Genomic DNA, 12,277 nt, shown 5'->3' with positions numbered 1-12,277 from the left:
AGCCAGGGGCAGAAATACATAACTGAGTATCATCAGCGTATTAATGATGCCATACCCTGTGCACACCAAATGGGACGTGGTGGCTCAGTGGCTAAGACGCTGAGCTGGTCAATCAAAAGGTCAGCAGTTCAGCGGTTCGAATCCCTAGTGCCGCGTAATGGGGTGAGCTCCCGTTACTTGTCCCAGCTTCTGCCAACCTAGCAGTTCGAAAGCACATAAAAAATGCAAGTAGAAAAATAGGGACCACCTTGCTTCCGTGTGCCTTTGGCGTTTAGACATGCTGTCCACATGACTACAGAGACGTCTTCGGACAGTGCTGGCTCTTCGGCTTTGAAACGGAGATGAGCACCGCCCCCTAGAGTCAGGAACGACTAACACATATGTGCAACGGGAATCTTTACCTTTACCTCACCCTGTGCCAACAGATCACCTTTACCAGAGATTTCATGTATACACTGAAAAGGAGAGGGGGGAGCTCTAAAACACTCTGGAAAGCAGGGGAGTAGAACTATTTCCAATCAGGCCAGCTTCAGACAGCACAGCAAACCAGTTTACAACAAGGTGTAACAGATTAGTTGTTATATAAATAATATCCAAGGTAGATGTTGGCCTATCTTCTCAAAAGAGACAGGCTTCCTTTTCCCACAGCATAAATATAGGAGGAAAGAAAAAGCTAACTGCATTGAAGAATCTATATTTAGAGTTAATATTTGAAAACAAAGTCCTGATCAGAATTCTTGGGCTGTCATTTTCAATAAATGTCACTATAAAATGTTACTAACTGGAGCCGTACTTGTTTCTGATGTTCACTTCCAATCCCGAGTGCTGCTAAAGAGATTTGACAAATCGTTGTGAGGATAACTTTGTAAGCCACTCTAAGCTCTTTAAAAATAAGAATATTTTTAAATGAAAAATATAAATAGGGAATATGGAATTTATACCCTTGAATATTTACCATACAATTTAGACCTCGCAGTACAGTAGTATATTATAAAAAAGTTGTCTTCCTCTATGGAGGTTTAGTCATTTTGGAGTTAATTGTATCACTATTCAGCTATAAGGTCACAGCACCAATTCACATTAAGTCAAAATTAAATAAACCGTAACAGTATTCTATGTTTTGCAGGTAGATTTAGTCAATGAATTGTATTTTAAACACATCATGCTCTAATGCTGATATGTTAATCACATTAGATCATCTTGTCAGAATCTATATTAGTTTTACTGATGTGATTTATGATTCAGCTGGAAAAGCTCAGTAACAACCCCACAATATCCTTTCATCCCTCTATGTCATATTATTGAAACGCTAAATGGACCAAGATTTTGGAAAGAAATGATCATTAATTGAAAGTTCTGAGAATGTTGCAGTAATTAAAAACTATTGGTGGGGGAAGAGTGGAACTGAATTCACTTAATGACTGTCTGATTCACTTAATGACTGTGACAAAAAGGGTTGTAAAGGCTTGTAAGGAAGGCCATGACTCACTTAACAATCTCATTGCTTAAAGACATAAGTTCCAGTCCAACCAATTGTGGTTGCAAGTCAAGGACTACCTGAGGTGGAGTTGACTATAATGAAATAAATTGAGACTAGGCTCTAATCTCATTATTTCACAACAAACAACTCTACTTCAGGTAGTCCTTGGCTCTAATTTTAAGCATTTTTCTAAATTTAAACATCCCACAGAAACAGCTAATTGGCTTGTGCAAGATATCTGTAGAGATTATGGAAAAATTGCTGAAAATCCCCTTAAGGATTTCTAGGCAAATATAGGCCATTAGAGAGCAAGAAAAGTTTTGTCTTCTGAATAAAGATATATCTGAAGTTTGACAAGTGCAATGTTATGAAACAGTCTAACTTTCCAATCTTTAGTATGACTGGCAAAGAGTTGCAGGTTTTTTTACAGGTTTTAGAGCCAATTTAGCTGTTTTTGTGGGATGCTTAAAGTTAGAAAGAAGTGTGGCTGAGGTATGCCACACATTTTTTATCATCTCCAGTTAACATCGTATCAATGGATCCAGGCAGATACAGATGGGGTAACGAAGATGAATCTTCTGAATCTTCTTAGCTATACAATTTGGGAGGAACATCCTTTGAATAGTGTGGGAGTAGGAATGTATTTCCAGAGGAAAAATTGCAGACTACAGGAACAAGGAGCATTACTCAGGTGACCCTGAGGACACAGATAAACTTCCAAATGCTTCAACCACCCTCTGAAAGGATGCCAATGACCAGGTGTCTGCAAGGAATATAAATCCTTCCTTTCCCCACTATCCTGTCAGAGCTGAAGAAGCTTCTTGGGTGAGAAGCGAATCATCTTCAAAAGAAAAAAAAACAAGTAAGTCCAGTTGCCTCCTGAAAAAGCACCTTTGGGCCCTTCTTCTGAGATAGATATAGTAGATAGATTATGAACATACATTTAACTTTTATTTTTTAATTTGGTGTCTTCGAGTCAGCGCGGACTCCTACAACTGCTGTTTTCTTGGCCAGGGTTAACTTTTACACACTGTTTTAAGCATTTTCTCCGACATTCAGGATACATGTCGCTTACAAATACCACCAATGTTTACCCCCACATTGTCTATTTATTTCCCAGGCTAATTCCGACTATATTCATATGGGACCTACTTCAGAAACATTCTATATATGAGAATATACATCACACATACCGGAGTCCCGGGAAGGAAGGCAAAAAAAAAAAGGAATCTTACATTGGATGTAAGGGGAAGGCAAAAAAAAAATTTTTTGTACATGGGGCAGAAGAGTTGCAAAGGAAAGGCTTTAAATAACAACATGTAAGCAGAGAGCAGGAATAGGAGGGAGGTAATTCAATTCAAATTCAATTTATTGTCAGAGTACAACATGTGTACAACGAGATTGGCTGAGCCTCCCTTCGTGCACCCACCCCCCCAATCCAATACAACTCACAGTGAAAGACAGTAAAAGAAAAAATCCCTAACCCAATGAATCCTACTAACAAACACACAATCACACACAAAAACACACAATCGGGTAAAGGAAGAAACACACACACAAAAAGAATATTAGGGATTAGTGCGTCCCAAAGTGGGAATAGATTGAGAAGGCAGCTTTCCCCGCTTTGGAGCTAGGCAAGAGGAGACCCTCGCCCCGCTGGTCCTCCTCCTTTAGCCATTTGGCTTTGCGGGACTTCCAACCCGGCTGGAGACTCGGGGCCCCGCTCCCCTTTGCGCCCATTGTCCGAGAGACGTCATTGGGAATTTCCATTCACACACACCCCTCCAAATCTTACCTGTCGGGTCTCCCACGGGGGGGGCGTATGCACCTCCCGCCCCAGGACTCCTGAGAGAGCGAGACCAACGCCGGGCCGAGGGGGGGGAGAGACAATCAGGAAACGTTCCGCCCAACCGAGCAAAGCGAAATGCGAAGCTCAGCCCTTGACTCCGCCCACCCTGGCCGCGGCCCGCCTCCACCTCCACCTCCTGTCAGGCAACGCAGCGTGCCTACGTCACGGGAGCGCTTTCCCCGCCTCCTGGAAGGGTTTCCCTTTTGCTTAAGAGTTCGCGGGTGAAGGGGGCGGGGCTTCTCCTGCAATGTTATGAAGGTCGCCTTAGGACTTTCATGAATGGTCTTCAGAATGGCTATAATTAAGGTGTATAATATGTGTATTCGAAAGATATTTGATACGGACAGTACAGTACAGTGTGGTTGCAGAAATGGAAATGTGATGCATGATAATATATATATATTATCATGCATCACATTTCCATTTCTGCAACGACACTGTACTGTCCGTATCAAATATCTTATATATATATATATATATATATATATATATATATTTGTTTTTCTTTCTTTTTCGTAGGTTTTATGTGTATTTCTCTTTAGCCAGATTCTACCTACGTATAATATCTTGGTTTACGTAGGTAGAACCTGCTAAAGATATATATATATATTCTTCTTCGTAGGGTTTATGTGTGTTTTTCTTCTAGCCAGGTTTTCCCTACGTAACCAAGGTTTTTCTGCAGAATCGAGTGGATGTGATTCTACTGAGCTGGTGCTGCAGAAAAATCTTGGTTATGTAGGGAAAACCTGGCTAGAAGAAAAACACACATAAACCCTACGAAGAAGTAAGAAAATTGATACTGTACTTTTACAGGGAGGATACATAAGATATGGGTGTGGCCTACTGATGAAAGCAAACGAGCTAGAAATAGATCTATTTAGGTCTCCCACCTAGCAGGAAGAGCTTGCTAGCTGTTAGAAAAGAAAAAAGCCCAGAATGGAGTGGATGTGATTCTACTGAGCTGGTGCTGCAGAAAAACCTTGGTTACCTAGGGAAAACCTGGCTAGAAGAAAAACATATATATATATATATATATATATATATTAAAGAATTGCCGTTAAGAAATAGACTCAGGCTTCCTAAAGTGGTATAAAAGAATCTAAGGATTTAATCCTGGACCTGAGAGCCCAGTTTGAAGGTTGACATGATGAGAAGACAATAGCAAGCAAGCAAGCCAAGCCAAGCTAAGCCAAGCAAGCAAACAAGCAAATTGTGTACTTGAGAAGTCTCTGGATTATTTCAATCCACCTCGCTGGCAAGAGCTTGTCTGAATGTACAATCCTGCACGAAATGTAAAAGTTCCATGCAGCAAACCTTGATGACGCCATCACGTGAATGCTGCTGTTAACACACATCTTCACCTTGATGGGTGATGCAATGAGGGGCAATCCGTGCTATGATGTCAAATTGTGTGCTTCTGCAGGTGTCAATCCTTTCCTGCAGATGTCAATCATGTCCTTCTGCAGATGTCAATCATTCACCCTGATTAATCGATGCAGTGGGCAGGGGTTTGGGTAGACCAAGGGTGACAGTTCGGGTGCGGGGGGGCTCACACCTGGGATCACGAAGAGTTGGACCCGATCTGAAAACTAAACAACAGCAACAATTATTCCACTCAGAGGAGTGAAGTTGTAAGGACAAATCCAATCAAAAGTATCATATGATTCACCTAGTAGAAATCCAATAGAATAAATAAACCTAATAAATCGTTCCTCGGTTTTAATTTACATGAAAGCTGGGACATGATCAGTGAAGTAAAGACAAGGATAGAGAAAGCTCGAACAGCATTCTTCAAAATGAAAAAGGTCTTCTGCAGTCACGACATAAGCCTAAGACTGAAAATCAGGCTTTTCAGATGTTACATCTTTTCTATCCTGCTCTACGGAGTAGAGAGTTGGTCTCTGACAGAAAACCACTTGAAGAAACGAGAATCATTTGAAATGTGGATTTACAGATGGCTATTACATATAAGTTGGGTTAACAAAGTCATAAATGAGGAGGTGGTAAGCCGCCTGGGAAAGCAAAGGGAAATCATCAAAGCCATTAAAAAGCGAAAGTTAGAGTATTTTGGACATGTGATGCTACAGCCAGAAAAATATGGCATCCTTTACTTAATCCTCCGGGGAAAGATTGAAGGCAAACGAGGTCCAGGCAGAAGAAGAACATAATGGCTTCAAAATCTAAGCGACTGGTTTGGACAAAACTCAGCAGCACTTTTTCATACAGCTGTTGACAAAAATAGGATTGCCAACATGAACACCAACGTCCGATGATGGATACGGCAGAAGAAGGAGGAGGAGGAGGAGGGGGGATTGGAAAAAGGTTTTTAACTGCTTCTAAGTTCAACAATCGTTCACTGATGTCTACATATGAGCAACGTGGCCTGCAGATGCTCATTCTGACTTGCCATGGTGACCTTCCGGTGACACATTTGTGTCACTAAATAGCCAAAGTTGGCCGTGGAGGAAGTGATTTTAGGATTTCCGTCAGCACCAAAGTAGTTAGCATAAATAAAATTATTTAGTACAATCAGGGAAACGTTTCAGTTATGATGGAGTAGCTATGGCTTAAATAGAAATAAAAGGAAAAATAATATAGTGCCCAGACTCAGACATACCAATTTAGAAAAGCATTCTAATACTGTTGATTTTTGTTTAAAATAAGCCCTCTCGGATGCCTGAAAAGAGAGATTAAAACAAACTCTGGAAAAGACACATCTATAAATAGAATAAAAAGAGTGCAACTAGCTTGCAAGTGCAATCCTTTGTATTTCTGTCTGTGAGAAAAACAGTTGGGGGGATACTACAATTGGGATTTAGTACAGCTTCCCATTAGTACTCAAACAACAACAAAACAAAATGTTTTGTAGTCAACAAACATGTTGAAATACCCAGGGTACATTTGTTACTGTAGAAGAAACCTTAGACGTGTCAAATCAAATTCTAAAAGCTGTTTATAGATTTAACTTCAGGAAAATTCAAATGAGTTCCCCCCACCGCCTGCTTCAGGGTGTTATGAATGAAGCCCGTGAAAATATGGACAGGTTCATACATTTCCTCTTCTTGGTTCAGTCAATTGGCTCAGTAGGACTGCTCATTTATTGATGGTATCAGACACTATTCCTTTGACAGTAATTATACCTATAGCAATTGCTTTGTTATCATGAACCGTTAGAAAGGCCAATGTTTTGTCCATCAGTCTTCTGCAGAAGTTGTTTTGTCTTGTCTTTTCACTTGGCAATTCAGGTGCAGTATTTAATTTACCTTATTTTGCTAAATGTTCTATTTCACACTTACCTTTGGTCCTAATTAAAATGTCCTGGCTCATAAAAGCATTGTTCAAATTTTGGACAACTGTGAGTGTTTGGATCCAAAGCCTACTTATTTCGGGGGAATTAAAAATCATAGCCAGATTTCCTTTAAACTCATAGGCTTATCATTGCAAAAAGAAGTTAAGAGCAGACTTGTGACTGATTTCATTATAAGGTACAAAGTATTTTGAGATGAAAAGAAAGAGCATTTTGAGTTTATAATTCCTTTGCCTCATATTCCATACACATAAGTTCCTGTTTATATCTCTCTCTCTTATTGGTATCTGTTAAAACAAAAGGAACTTTTTGTACGTTGAATAAGAATGGTACCATTCAAATGGTATTATAAACAGATTTATCTCCAGTTCCAGATTTGAATTCTATATCTAGTCACGTAGTTAGTATTTTTTTTTTTTGTTTCAGTAATAATTTAAAACTCTGATTGCTATCTTAGGGTGGTGTTCTATTGGTATGTTTATATTATTTGAATATTTTTGTGATAAATTTGGCAAGTTGCAGAAAAGTGAGATGTAAATAGATGAAAAGATGAACAAACTAAGTGCATTCTTGGGAACTGATAAAATCTTTGGCATAAAACATATGCCAAAATGAGAAATTGAAAATAAAATGGAAGCTCTATGTTCATAACAAAGATTTTCTTCAGGAACTTCCGGTGGCACCGCAGGCGCTGACAGACGCTCCTTTTGGATCGTCAGCCCCGCAATTTCGTTAAAGCCGCTAAGACAGCGTAAATCAGCTATCTGGCAGTTTGGAAACCTTCCCCTCGGGAGAAGAGAGGAAGGCAAGCAGCCGGACAAAGGTAGAGCTCCCCAAAATCCCTAGGAGTAATTCTGGGGCTTGGAGGGTGAGAGTTCTCTGGTAGTCTGACTGAGCTCCGAATCCGGGACTTCTCTGCTTTAAGCAGAACAAGACGCCGTGACCACCCCTGCAATCAACATTCAGATTCAAAATAAGCTCAAAGCAGGCAGAACAAAAACAGGAGTCCTGGCAACCGCAAGTACTGAACTTTAACTCTGTGTCTATACTTCTTCCTTCTAAGACTTTTAAAAACGAAAGGAAAAATGGTTCCTGAACTGTAACAGGGCATGAAAGTGAAAGTTATAGTGAAAGTGATTGTTAGCATCGTTAGCGCTTCTAAGCCTGTTTAAGATTATTGGATTCTACACCAAAGAAAGAAAGATTTAAAGTGGAAAGACTACAGTTTGGACTTTAAATAAACTATAATACTTACAAAAGATTTAAAAATATTTGGACCTATTGATTTGGTTGCTGCAGGAAATATAAATTGAAAGCTAAAAATGACTTCTAAGCAAATAAAATCTGGCTTTAAAAGTGCTGGAGGATCGCCAGCACAACCATCAAAATTACAATCTTTGTCTACTTCAAACTCACAAATATTGACTTTGGAAGTTTTACAGGAATCTCTGCAGGAGGCTTTGAAGCAACAAACTTCTTTTTTAGAGGGGAAAATTAAGGGAGTGTCTGAAGAGATGGCTGAAATTAAAGAGGTCATTCAAACTCGGAATAAGGAAATAAGAGAAGATATAGTAATGGCATTTCAGGGTCTGGCAAAACACATTGAATTGTTGGATGAAAGAGTAGAAGAAATTAATCAGTCTAATCTGGAAATGGAAAAAGTATCATTTTATTTAAGGTTCCAGAATATAACAGAAACTAAAGAGGAAGACTTGGCAGAGACTATGACGGAAATTCTGGTTGAAATAACACGAAGAGATAAGGATGACATAAGAAGGGACATAGATGAAGTCTACAGAGTGCACACCAATTACACACGCAGGAACAAGCTGCCCAAGGAAGTGCACGTTCGATTCACAAAGAAAACGATAAAAGAGGAGATATGTAGAAAAATGAGAGAGGAAGCAATTGTCTACAAAGGAAAGGAAATAATAACGCTGAAACAAATCCCGAGACGTGTAAGAGACCAGAGGAAAAAACTACAACTTCCTCACATCACAACTGAATAAACACAAAGTAATATTCCATTGGTTATTACCAGATGGCATCTTAATTTCATGGCAGGATAAGAAAGTTAACAAAAATCACTACAAAATGTTGCATAGGTGGTACCTAGCCCCGGACAGGCTGGCCAAAATATTTCCAAATTCCTCTGCTTTATGTTGGAAATGTGGAAAGACGGTCGGCACCTTTTATCATCTGTGGTGGACTTGCCCTGAGACCAAAAAGTTTTGGTTAAAGATTCGACTCTGGCTCTCGGAAATAATGGGACAGGAGATAGCCCTGGCCCCGGAATCCTTCCTCTTAGATATGATTGAAGACGGTCTCGACAACAATAAAACCCAACTGGCAATTCAAATTATTACTGCAGCTAGATTAGCCTTTGCGAAACTCTGGAAATCCAACTCTACCCCCTCTGAAGAAATATTAATAAATAAAATTCTAGAGTGCGCAGAGATGGCTAAATTGACGAGCGAGCTAAAAAATGAAGAGAACTCTAAGTACTACGAAGTATGGGGAATTTGGTATAACTGGTTAAAGAATAGGATAAAAATATGATAATAGGTTATGATTTGTTAGACACCCGAAATGGACTTAATTGTATAGAAATGTAGAGAATTGTATAGAACTGTATATTGTATAGTTATGGATGGAATTCATCTAATGTTTGATCTATGAAATGTGTAAACACTGCACCTTGGATCAAGATTGTGATTGTACATTGTCTTTTTAAAAAATTGGAAAATTCAATAAAGTATTTAAAAAAAAGAAAAAAAAAGAAAGTTAAAATAGACAACCTGGAAGGCGCACAGGAATATTTTGACCAATATTTTGGCCTGGAAGAAGAGCAAGAATCCAGAGAGGATGCAGAGAAGGCATTTGATCGATTGAATTGGCATTTTTTATTGAAAATAATAGAAAAGATGCAGTTTGGAGGATACTTTACACAATCTATTAGGGCAATATATCAGAGACAAACAGCACAAATAATAATTAATGGTGGTTTAACAGAAACTTTTAAAATTGAAAAAGTAACAAGACAGGGATGCCCTTTATCACCATTATTGTTTATTTTAACTTTGGAACCTTTATTGAATAAAATACAAGGGTCAAATAAAATAAAGGGAATTAAAATTAGACATCATGATTATAGATTAAGAGCATTTGCAGATGACTTGGTTGTTACTTTAACTCAACCAGTACAATCAGTTACAGGTTTAATGGATATAATTAGCCAATATGGACAAATGTCTGGATTTAAAATAAATAAACAAAAAACAAAGGTAATAACTAAAAACATGATGGTAAAGCAAAAATAAGAACTAGAAAGACTAACAGGATTTGAAATAGTAAAAAAGGTTAAATATTAGGGGTATATATTACAGCCTCAAATGTAAAATTATATAAAAATAATTATGAATTGTTATGGCAAAAAATACAGAACGAGATGGAGAATTGGGGAAAACTACAATTATCTTTGTTGGGAAGAATAGCAGCAATAAAAATGAACGTTTTACCTAAGTTTTTATTTTTGTTTCAAATGATACCAATACTCAAGAAAGATGAAAATCTGAGGGAATGGCAGAAGGGTATTAATAATTTTGTTTGGGCAGGGAAAAGACCGAGAATAAAGTTAAAAATAATGCAAGATATACGTGAAAGAGGAGGTCTTAAAATGCCTAATCTAAGATTATACTATGAAGCAGCTGTCCTAACAATAATTAGTGACTGGATTAATTCAACAGAAGAAAGAATATTGACTATTGAATATTGAAGGATATGATTGTTATATGGCTGGCATGCTTACTTATTATATGATAAAAAATTGGACAAGACCTTTAAAAGCCACATATTAAGGAATGCTTTGTTACGAGTTTGGAAAAAGTATCAATATAAGTTAAATTATAAGATACATATATGGGCAATACCCAGACATGCGATAGAGAATATAAGTGTAGAACAAAAGCAAGAGGTGATTACCTATAAAGAGCTTCTTAAAATGGAAGGGGATATATTGCAGTTAAAATCCTTAAATGCATTAAAAGAAGAAAGAATAATTCAAACTTGGTTTCAGTATGGTCAGTTGCAAGCTAGATGGAAAGAAGATCAGAGAATTGGTATCATGCAGAACGAGGAAAATTTGGTAAAACAAATTAGAGATCAAGGTCAAATGCATATAAAAAGATTATATAATATATTGATAGAAATAGATTCAGAAACCGAATTAGTTAAGGATTGTATGATAAAATGGGCACAAAACATTCAGGAACCAATAATGATGGAAACTTGGGGAAAAATATGGGTTAGAAATGTAAAATTTACGCAAGCACAAAATTTAAGAGAAAATTTTTATAAAATGTTCTATAGATGGCGTTTAGATCCTAAAAAATTGGCTTGTATGTATCCGAATTTGCAATCTAAGTGTTGGAGATGTTATTGTGATGATGCCACTTATTATCGTATATGGTGAACTTGTAAAAAAGTTAAAGCATTTTGGATTAAAATATGCTGGATTATTCAAAATATTCTTAAATCACAGATTGTGCGGTTATAGAGACTAAATTGATTTTAAATTTAATAACTGCAGCTAGACTTTTGGTGGCGCAATATTGGAAGAAGGAAGATTTGCCTACTATTGAAGAATGGACATTAAAAGTAGCGAATTTGGCAGAAATGGCGAAAATTTCAGCATATTTGAAAGATCATTCACAAGAAAGATATATATCGGAATGGAGAAGATGGATTGATTATATTCAAAACAAATACCGGACTAAAAAGTATCAAATAGCTTATGATTGAATAGAAAAATTAAGAGTAGTTATATTTAGTTAAGTAAAAGGGGAGTTAAAGTGTGAAGGGAGGGGGATAGGAATCCTTAGTTAATTAGCTTAGTTTAGCATATGATTGTTAATTGTTACACCCTGTATTTTGTTCTGGGAAGTTCGGGGGTGGGTTGGTGGGCGGTAAGGAAGGGAGGAGGGGATGGGAAAATATTTGTAAAAAATATTTTTTTTCTTTTTGTAAAACTCTTTAATAAAAAACAAACAAACAAACATTCTTCCAATGAACCATCTGCAGATAGCTGAACCAAACATTATTAATAGGCTTGAATATTATATTACTTGTTTCCTAATGGAGCATGCAATGTACAATGTGCTCATCACCTCACACATAGTTACCCTTGCTCTTGTTTATAAAATGCGTAATAAAACCATAAAGACTTATAAATATGAAATCCATTTAGAAATCATAAAGAAAATGAAACAAAATAGGTTTGTTTAATATTTAGCTATTAGTATTTAATAGTATACTAATAGCATTTAATATTTAGGCTGTTACTGCATCTATTGTTTAAAAAAAGACTGTGGTGGTGCAGTGGTTAGGATGCAGTATTCCACTATTGCAGGCTAACTCTGCCCACATCCATAAGTTCGATCCTGACCAGCTCAAGGTTGATTCAGCCTTCCATCTTTTCTAGGTCGGTAAAATGAGGGCCCAGATTATTGGGGACAATACAGAGAATGCTATAAAGCACTATTGGATTGGTATATAAGTTTAGGTGCTATTGCTCGTTCTATTGTTTTAAAAAAAATCAAAAGAATATTAAAAATGTTTACTATTTCATAGTATGTTTCTTCTT

The 12,277-nt window shown here is 37.4% G+C and overlaps 1 protein-coding gene across 2 annotated transcripts in view; it reads right to left on the bottom strand.

The window, feature by feature from the left end:
- MICU1 (mitochondrial calcium uptake 1) overlaps positions 1–3,501 on the bottom strand; it is a 166,551-nt gene extending 163,050 nt beyond the window's left edge. Inside the window, exon 1 of one of the 2 annotated variants that reach the window (XM_034425988.3) lies at positions 3,276–3,501. The gene's annotated coding sequence lies outside the window, so the exon portion shown is untranslated. The remainder of the gene's footprint in view (positions 1–3,275) is intronic. The other variant, XM_034425984.2, reaches the window with a different exon arrangement.
- Between the last annotated feature and the right edge of the window lie 8,776 nt (positions 3,502–12,277).

The sequence above is a fragment of the Pantherophis guttatus genome, chromosome 6 (assembly GCF_059756535.1).
Source record: "Pantherophis guttatus breed Tessera chromosome 6, ASM5975653v1, whole genome shotgun sequence".
NCBI lineage: Eukaryota > Metazoa > Chordata > Lepidosauria > Squamata > Colubridae > Pantherophis > Pantherophis guttatus.
Note: the sequence above shows the minus strand (reverse complement) of the source record. Positions and strands in the feature narration are given on the sequence as shown.